Source organism: Megalobrama amblycephala, linkage group LG2, assembly GCF_018812025.1.
Source record: "Megalobrama amblycephala isolate DHTTF-2021 linkage group LG2, ASM1881202v1, whole genome shotgun sequence".
Lineage (NCBI taxonomy): Eukaryota > Metazoa > Chordata > Actinopteri > Cypriniformes > Xenocyprididae > Megalobrama > Megalobrama amblycephala.
This window is the reverse complement of record NC_063045.1, coordinates 15,504,180-15,513,156: the sequence shown is the minus strand read 5'-3', so window position 1 is coordinate 15,513,156 and position 8,977 is coordinate 15,504,180. Positions and strand designations below refer to the sequence as shown.

General features: G+C 38.6%; 1 protein-coding gene across 5 annotated transcripts in view; it reads left to right on the top strand.

Annotated features, from left to right (window-relative positions):
• The first annotated feature begins 786 nt into the window (after positions 1 to 786).
• Positions 787 to 8,977, top strand: part of lingo3a (leucine rich repeat and Ig domain containing 3a) — a 39,928-nt gene continuing 31,737 nt past the window's right edge. The window contains exons 1-6 of one of the 5 annotated variants that reach the window (XM_048183019.1): positions 787 to 847; positions 4,206 to 4,328; positions 4,436 to 4,631; positions 5,125 to 5,235; positions 7,082 to 7,292; positions 7,633 to 7,939. The gene's annotated coding sequence lies outside the window, so the exon portion shown is untranslated. Of the gene's footprint in view, positions 848 to 2,968; positions 4,632 to 5,124; positions 5,236 to 7,081; positions 7,293 to 7,632; positions 7,940 to 8,977 lie in introns of those variants that run through there. The other 4 variants (XM_048183017.1, XM_048183015.1, XR_007183900.1 and 1 more) reach the window with 4 other exon arrangements.

The window sequence follows — 8,977 nt, the reverse complement described above, 5'->3', positions numbered from 1 at the left end:
CGAAAAAACGGGAAACGACCGTTTTCTCGTTTCTGCTTATTTCATTTCAAATTGGAAAACAAACTATCAAAACGTACACGGACCGGAGTTTGCTATGTATTTCCTACTGCACAAGAGGCGTGATCAACGAGCATTAGTCACGCAATTGGATAGTCCTTCAACCAATCAGATCAACGATCCGGGTGACGTACTTTGCAGAGCGATCATGAGAGCGATGCGAAAACTCTAGACTTTACCGTGTGTCTCAATCAGCTCCCTAGTTCAGTAGACAGGGCACTGATCAGGGAATCAGCCACATTCACTTGCATGATATACTGATTCACGACCTAGGGAACTAGGGAGCTGATTGAGACGCAGGTTTAGTTTGTAGCATTGATCCGCGGTTTGCAGAAGCAGCAATGGCATCGAGCGATTTTTGCAGGTTGTGCAAAAAAACATGAAAGTGATCGGTATTTACACCCACTCGAGCGATTTGTTTGCTAAACTAAAGAAGTCATTCAGCATCGTCGAGAGCTTAAAAGGCGACTCTGATACTGTTCTGGTTCAGTGTAAATGAACGTGGTATATAGCCGCCCTAAACTACGTCATTGTCATGACAACCAAAAAGAATTCCAGTCAGCTCAGGCGGCACGAGATTCAAGAAGCAGGGAGACGAAACATATAGAGCAAATAATAAAAATATTGTCTACCATCAAGGGGCATTGAAGTAAAAGAGTCCTGTACTCACATCGTGAAGCAAACCACCAAAATAACAGCAGAGAATCGTCGTGTGTCATTAATCGCCGTTTGTAATCTTCCTATGAAGAGACTGTTGGATCAACGCTCTGCTACATTTCTCTCAGATAAGGTAAATGCTTAACACAATTGGCGTCACTGTGATTGTGCATTGTTATTTTGGAGAGACGGGTAAAAGCTGCTTGCCGTCGCTTCTCTATCGTCATCGTGTTATACCCGCCAATAGCGAGCATGGTGGATAAGCCAGTCTGTGATTGGTTCCCGCAAAAGTGTAACAGCGCAGCAGAAATGAATGCACGGGTTTCCAGACTGAGTTGCCGAGCGAAATCAAATCGCCGGCAGATCAGGCTGGGTTTACCCAGACTAGCAAAAATGTTAATTTTAACAAAATAAGAGGGATCATAAAAATTGTATGTTATTTTTTATTTAGTACTGTCCTGAATAAGCCATTTCACATAACAGAGGTTTACATATAGTCCACAAGACAAAATAATAGCTTAATTTATAAAAATGACCCTGTTCAAAAGTTAACATACCCTTGATTCTTACTACACAGTCATTACCTGAATGATCCGTGACTGTTTTTGTTGTTGTTGTTTTGTTTTGTGATGGATGTTCATGAGTCTCTTGTTTGTCCTGAGCAGTTAAACTAAGCTTTGTTCTTCAGAAAAATCCTCCACGTCCTGCATATTCTTTGGTTTTTCAGCATCCTTTCCAGCAGTGACTGTATGATTTTGAGGACCATCTTTTCACACTGAGGACAACTGAAGGACTCAAACACAACTATCCAAGAAGGTTTAAACATTCACTGATGCTCACGAAAAAAAAAACATGATGCATTAAGAACCGGGGGTGTAAACACTTGAACAGGATGAAGATGTTTTTCTTATTTTGTTTAAAGATCATATATTTTTTCATTTAGTACTGCCCCCCAGAATCTACAGAAAATACATGTTTCCAAGAAGACAAAAAAAGTACAATTTATCCTGATCATCCAATTCAGAATGTTTACACTCCACTCCTTAATGCATTGTGTTTACTTCTTAAGCATCAGTGAATGTTTGAACCTTTTTAATAGTTGTGTTTGAGTCCCTTAGTCATCCTCATTGTAAAAGATGGATCTCAGAATCATATAGCCACAGCTGAAAAGGGTTCAAATATGCAGAAGATGCTGGAAAACCAAAGAATGTGCAGGACCTGGAGGATTTGTGATGTTTTTGTGGGCAGAGCCTGGTGGCAGAAAATGACAGTTCTGTAGTAGCAGTCTGTGGAAGCCACGGAATAAAATAATATAATAATGACTTTGTTTCTCACAAATTAGAATTTATGTCTCACAATTCTTAGAAGGAAAAACAGAATTGTGAGATATACTCGTTATTCTGTTTTTCCCCTCAGAATTGCATCTTTATATCCCACAATTCTGACTTTTTACCCATCAGAATTGTGATATAAACTCAAAATTGTGAGTTATAAAAGAGATACAAACACGCAAATGCAAGAAAAAATAAAAATGTGTAATGTCTATGTAAAATGTTAGAGGTTTAAATATTATTTCATGCTGTAACTGCTACTGTATGTATGTTTCCTATGAACTGCATATGTGAATATTATGTAGACTTACTGTTTACGTCAAATTCCTGCTTTAAAGGTGCCCTAGAAACAGTTTTTACAAGATGTAATATAAGTCTAAGGTGTCCCATGAGTGTGTCTGTGAAGTTTCAGCTCAAAATACCCCATAGATTTTTTTTAATTAATTTTTTTAACTGCCTGTTTTGGGACATCATTAACTATGTACCAATTCAGGCTGCGGCCCCTTTAAATTGCGCATACATCTGATCGCGCTCTGACAACGGCAGTGATGTCTCGCGCATATACTTCAATGAGAGCGAGACATCACTGCCGCTGTCAGAGCGCGATCAGACCAAACGAATCGAGTGATGAATGCCGTTGGACATAGTGGTGTATTAGAGGTAAAAAATGATATAAATACTGTTCGGTTTCTCGCACAAACCGATCGTTTCGTGTCTTAAGACATCAAAGTGTCGTCACGAGCCGCAGGGTTTAATTTGGATTTGTCTGTCGTGTTTTATTTACTCTTATAGTCCAAGTTCCCACTGACATGCATTATACCACTGACAGATGGCAGCGGTTGCAGTTAAAAATCATCATTTGTGTTCTACTGAAGAAACAAAGACACCTACATCTTGGATGCGCTGGGGGTATGCAGATAAACATCAAATTTTCATTTTTGGGTGAACTATCTCTTTAAGTTACAATAACGCACACACACACACACTCTCACACGCACACACAAATGCACACACGCTCGCACGCAGTAAATGTTAAAATGGTGAATTTTTTATTATGCGCTTTTGTGTTTTGCTTCCCTCCGCCATTTTCGTAATGTTGCCAAGTCTGTGGTTTTCCAGCAGAATTGGGCTACTTTAACACTCTTGCCGCAGGTTGTTTTTTATGTCCGTGGGTTGAAGCGACCCCAAATAACATGATATTTAGCCCCTGGAGTGCAAATTTTACCAGGGGGACCCCAGCAAAAACGCATTTTTTTTTTACCGGTGGGACCCCCCTCCCCCGAAACACAATTGGGTTAGTTTTGAGTAGCAGTTGGCCAGCGCTGCTGTTTGTTCTGTTTGGAGCAAATACAGAATGTCTATGAAATTTACTTGTTTATTGAACTGGTGTATTAAATCAATGCCACATTTGCGCTCTTGCAGATGTTAAGAAAATTAGCACTCTTGCTTGTGTGATAACTCATATATCATAGACCTGTTATAAATATAAATAACTGGAACTCATTTAATGGATTTATTTTTACTCATTTTGATGACATTTCTGCCCTGCTATAGTGTGATGGCAGTGAGACAGGAGGGAACCAAATTATCATTCTCTGTAAAGAAATGAGGCGTGAACATATGAGACACAAAAAAGAACTGTCTAGATGCAGCTCTCTGCATGCACTTTGGTATATGCACAGAGTAAAACGAATCATTTAAAATCGATTGGATGCTTAAACTGGGAAAAAAAATATGCAAACCCAACCAAAATTTTAAACCAACGGTTGTGTTTGTCCGTATTTCACCCAACCCAGCAGTTTCAAAGTACAGTAGCTTCTGACTGGAACTAAATGATCTCTTTATATTAAGGTTAATTAACACACAGTTCCCCCCAAGTGACTCAGATTACTCAACACAATAGCCACCATATGCAACAAGCCATCTAGCATTGCACATGGTTAGTGTCCTGACAGGCTTGAAAACGTGCTAATGTTACTCAGCTTCGCAATGTTCTGTGCCACCTTGAAAGCATTTTAACAGGGTTTAGCAACCGGAGGGAAAACACACACGCGTCAAGGTGACCTCCTCCAAGTGCCATGGGAAGACCCTTGCCTTCGCCACATCCAGTGTCCCTATCATAAGTTTATTTTGCTTGTGGGCTGTTCTCACTGTTCTCAGTAATGCAGATGGTCTCACCGGACGGAGCTCAAACACCTCCAGGTGCCCTTTTGCTGCCCTCCACCAGGGTTTGTTGCTTCAAATAAAGCGTGACGCACTCAGGCACTTCTAGATCTCGGAAAGGTCAGTCAACCTTTTTCTTTTCCTTGAAAAAGAAGACAAAGGATGTTTTTCTTCTGTTGCCCCAGTATTCCCCTGTCTCTTCACTGTTCTCTAACCATTTTTCACAGCTGCCACTCAAACGAAGCCATCTTAAAGGTTTTAATGCTCAAGCTGAGTTGTGTGAGGGTGTTGAAGTGCATTTCAAACACCCACATCTAAGGCTGGCTGAGGCCATTAGGAGCAGAGACAGCACTGCAATGTGTGTATTGTCATCTTGGATGTTTTTAGAGAAGGTGCCAAATCCTTTGGAGTCAGCATTCCAAGGTGTCTCAATGCAGTATACTGGATAATTCATTATTCTTAGTTATGTAGTCGAGGGTCAGTTAAGTTTTTTGGAAAATGTTTTTGACTTATTTGACCAAAAATACAATAAAAACAGTAATATTGTGAAATATTATTAAAAACGAAAATAACTGTTTGTACTTGAATAGATTTTTAAATGTAATTTATTTCTGCAATGCAAAGCTGAATTTTCAGCACCATTACTCAGGTCTTCAGTGTCACATGATCCTTCAGAAATCAATGTTGAAAACAGTTGTGCTGCTTAATATTTTTGTGGAAACTCGAAATAGAAAATTCAAAAGAACAGGATATAGAATAGAAATCTTTTGTATTTTACATTGGATTAATTCAATTTAAAAGTTATAGTTTTTACATTTTAGAAATTTGGCTTAAGCATATGGATGCATATATCCGTCGCTATTTTCAGCGTACTATGATTTTGAGTGATCTAATTCTTATCTCTTATACTATTTAGGACAGATAGGAAGAGAACAGGGATGAAGGGCCTCTCACATTTATAGTCCAGTGCATGTCTAACTCCTTCACCAATAAAAATACTTAGCTGTTATTTTGAGCAGCTGCAGTGGTAAGAGTTTTGGCCCAGTGGCTAAAATATCTTTAGCAGTCTAGCTACATGTAGCTAGCTACTATGAACACCCATTTCCACTTTATAAAAATGCCTTGGTAAATCCTAATTATGACATAAAAAAGTAAAAATTATGAGATTAAAAAGTCATAATTGAAAGAAAGTCAAAATTGAGATTTGATAATACATCAGAATAATTTGATAAAAAGACACAAGTAGGATAGTATAGAGCCCCGCACATGACATGCAAGAAAGAAAAGAAAATTGTGCGCATGATTTACCATTTTGTTTCCTCATTTTACTAAATCATGTGCACAATTTACGAATTGTTCCCTTGATTTACTAAATTGTGCGCATGATTTACTAATTCGTTCCCTCGTTTTGCTAAACCGCGCGATTTACTAATTCGTTCCTTTGATTTACTAAATCGTGCACACGTTTTACTATTTCGTTCCCTCGATTTGCTAAATCGTGCGCACGATTTACTAATTTGTTCCCTCGTTTTGCTAAATCGTGTGCACGATTTACTATTTCGTTCCCTCGATTTGCTAAATCGTTCGCACGATTTACTATTTCGTTCCCTCGTTTTGCTAAATCGTGCGCACGATTTACTAATTTGTTCCCTCGTTTTGCTAAATCGTGCACACGATTTACTATTTCGTTCCCTCGTTTTGCTAAATCGCGCGCACGATTTACTATTTCGTTCCCTCGTTTTGCTAAATCGTGCACACGATTTACTATTTCGTTCCCTCGAATTTGCTAAATCGTGCGCACGATTTACTATTCCGTTCCCTTGATTTGCTAAATTGTGTGCACGATTTACTATTTCGTTCCCTTGATTTGCTAAATTGTGTGCACGATTTACTATTTCGTTCCCTTGATTTGCTAAATTGTGTGCACGATTTACTATTTCGTTCCCTCGTTTTGCTAAATCGTGCGCACAATTTACTAATGTTCCCTCGTTTTGCTAAATTGTGCGCACAATTTACTAATTTGTTCCCTCGTTTTGCTAAATCGTGCGCACAATTTACTAATTCATTCCCTTGTTTTGCTAAATCGTGCGCACAATTTACTGATTTGTTCCCTCAATTTGCTATTTTTTCCCTGCATGTCATGTGCAGGGCTTTGTAGGATAGTCATAACTATAACAAAAAATCTTATAATTATATGTAGCATCTCAGTTTCGACGTATCTCATAATTGACTTTCTCACAAGGACTTTTTATCGATTAAAAAAAAGAGACTTTTATTTCATGATTTTTAATTTTTTGTCGATTTTGACTTGTCATAATTATGAATTATGATATAAGTCAATTATTATGACAAAACCAAGATAAATCATATTTTATGACATAAAGGCCCGGTTTCACAGACAGGGCTTAGCCTAAGCCAGGATTAGGCCTTAGTTCAATTATGATATTTAAGTAACTTTTATAACCATACACAAGAAAAAAACATTACTGGTGTGCATCTTGAGACAAAACAATTGCTTTCAGTTAAAACAGCTCAAAAATGCATTTTAATCTAGGACTAGCTTAAGCTTTTCTGTGAAACCGGGGGAAAAAGTTATTCTTGTTTATAGTTATGACTCTCATAATTATGACTTAAATTTTTAATTATGACATAAATTCTCATTTTCGACTATTATATTATTGACTTTTATCTCATAATTATTTATTGTAGTATTTCATAATTTTGAATTGTCAATTATGATTTATCAAAGCAAGATTTTAAAAAATTTAAAGAAAATTTATATATGGTCTTCCATAAGCTACTCCTCAACAATGATAAAATATTATCTCTCTCTCTCTTTCTTTCTCATCTCTCTCTCTCTCTCTCTCTTTCAGAATCCACCAATCTCCTGCTAAGGGGTCTCCGGAGGTAAACAGATGAAAAAACTGAAAACTGAAAACAGGACAAAAGATAAAAGGATTACGCATTAAGAGGGTCACATGTCTGCTAAAATTATACAATTCCAGATGTTGGTCTTTGCTTGAGTATTCAAGCCCTCGTGGACATGGGGAGCTTTCGTTGAGGGACTGAGTTGTGAAGTCAAGCGTGAGTATGAAAATATTACAAACACAACTAGCCAGCACAGAAGAGTCGATTCACATTCAACTTTTTACAAGAGCCACCGAGCCCTTTAGGTATCACCCAGAGGGACACCAAGTGGATCTGTTTCTAGCGGATTGCTTTTGATTGTTTTCAGTTAGTTTGCACTTTTGAGACGGTCCCTAAGCGATCAGTTCGCTGGCAGTGTGAGTTTTGAAGCCATACAGCAGTAGTGGAGAGTAGAAGAGAGGCAGGCTCGCTCACATATCACCGCTTCACAGAGTACAACTCATTCCGCCTGATACGCTCACACACACTCTCTCTTTTCCCTCACACACTTGTGCAGAAAACCACACATCATCTCTTCTGTCACTGGAGCAATGTGTATGGAGAACCTGATGACTACCGGCTGGCAACAGTAGAAGACAAAAGAACGATCCAGTGGCGAGAAGAGGGACGATCTGGTTGGGATCTTGGAATCCGATGCTGCAGCAAGGAGCATCTGCAAGCTTAATTGGGCGACTCAACCCAAGCAGCTGTGCACAGCCCACACGCCGAAGCTGAGAGGGACAGCCGAAACCGAGGACAGACGAGTACAACGGGCTGACAGGGCTGCTGATGTGGACCTACAACCTGTCAAGTTCTAGCCCTGGGTGAGCACTTTCATCTTCTACAGAAAGGGGTCATTTAGTATGGCAAATTGGCAGTGTCCCACCTGTAATTAGGGCTCAAATATAGGGGGCTGATTGGGGAAGTCAGACCTGTAACTTGTCATCTTTGCCGTTGGGTTGACAAGGATCCCGGTGGATACCGTATTGTTAATTTAAATCAGTTGCTATTGCTTTAGGAGCTTCAAAAGCATTTATACTCAATCTAATGCAACAATGCAGCCTGTGCCCAGCTTAATTACCTCTGTGGTGTTTGTGCATGCAAATAACGAGCCTCATCATTTAAATACGGCTGGTCTGTCTTCTTTGGATGTCCTCTTCAAGGTGGTTTTAAAGGGATAGTTCATTCAAAAATGAGATTCTGTCATTTACTCACACTTATGCTGCTTACAAACCCATGTGACATTATTCTGTGAAATGGAACAACAGAAGATACCTTGAAGAGTTGGTATGTACTTTTCCATTTTTAGTGACTATGTCTGTCCAAAAAGGACAGAAAACACCACAAAATTCACACACGTGTTTTTGCATTTAAAAACGTGAGTCGCAGGGCAGTGAAATGAGAAAAGAAGGAACCCCCCCCCCCGCAATATTACTCGATTCCCATATTTTTTAAAGGTTGATCTAAGTTTAGTTTGAGTGTTGATCAAAAATGAAAATTATCCCATGATTTACTCAAGGCATCCTAGGCGTATATGACTTTCTTCTTTTAGACGAACACAATTGTGACCCTGGACCACAAAAACAGTCATAGGGTCATTTTTTTGAAATTGAGATTTGAGATTTGTTAGGATAGGACAATATGAGATACAACTATTTGAAATGTTGAGAAAATCACATTTAAAGTTGTCCAAATGAAGTCCTTAGCAATGCAGATTCACTCACAAAAATATTTTTTTATATATTTATGGTAGGAAATTTACAAAATATCTTCATGGAACATGATCTTTACTTAATATCCTAAAGATTTTTGGCATAAAAGAAAAATCGACAACTTTGACCCATACAATGTATTGCTGGCTA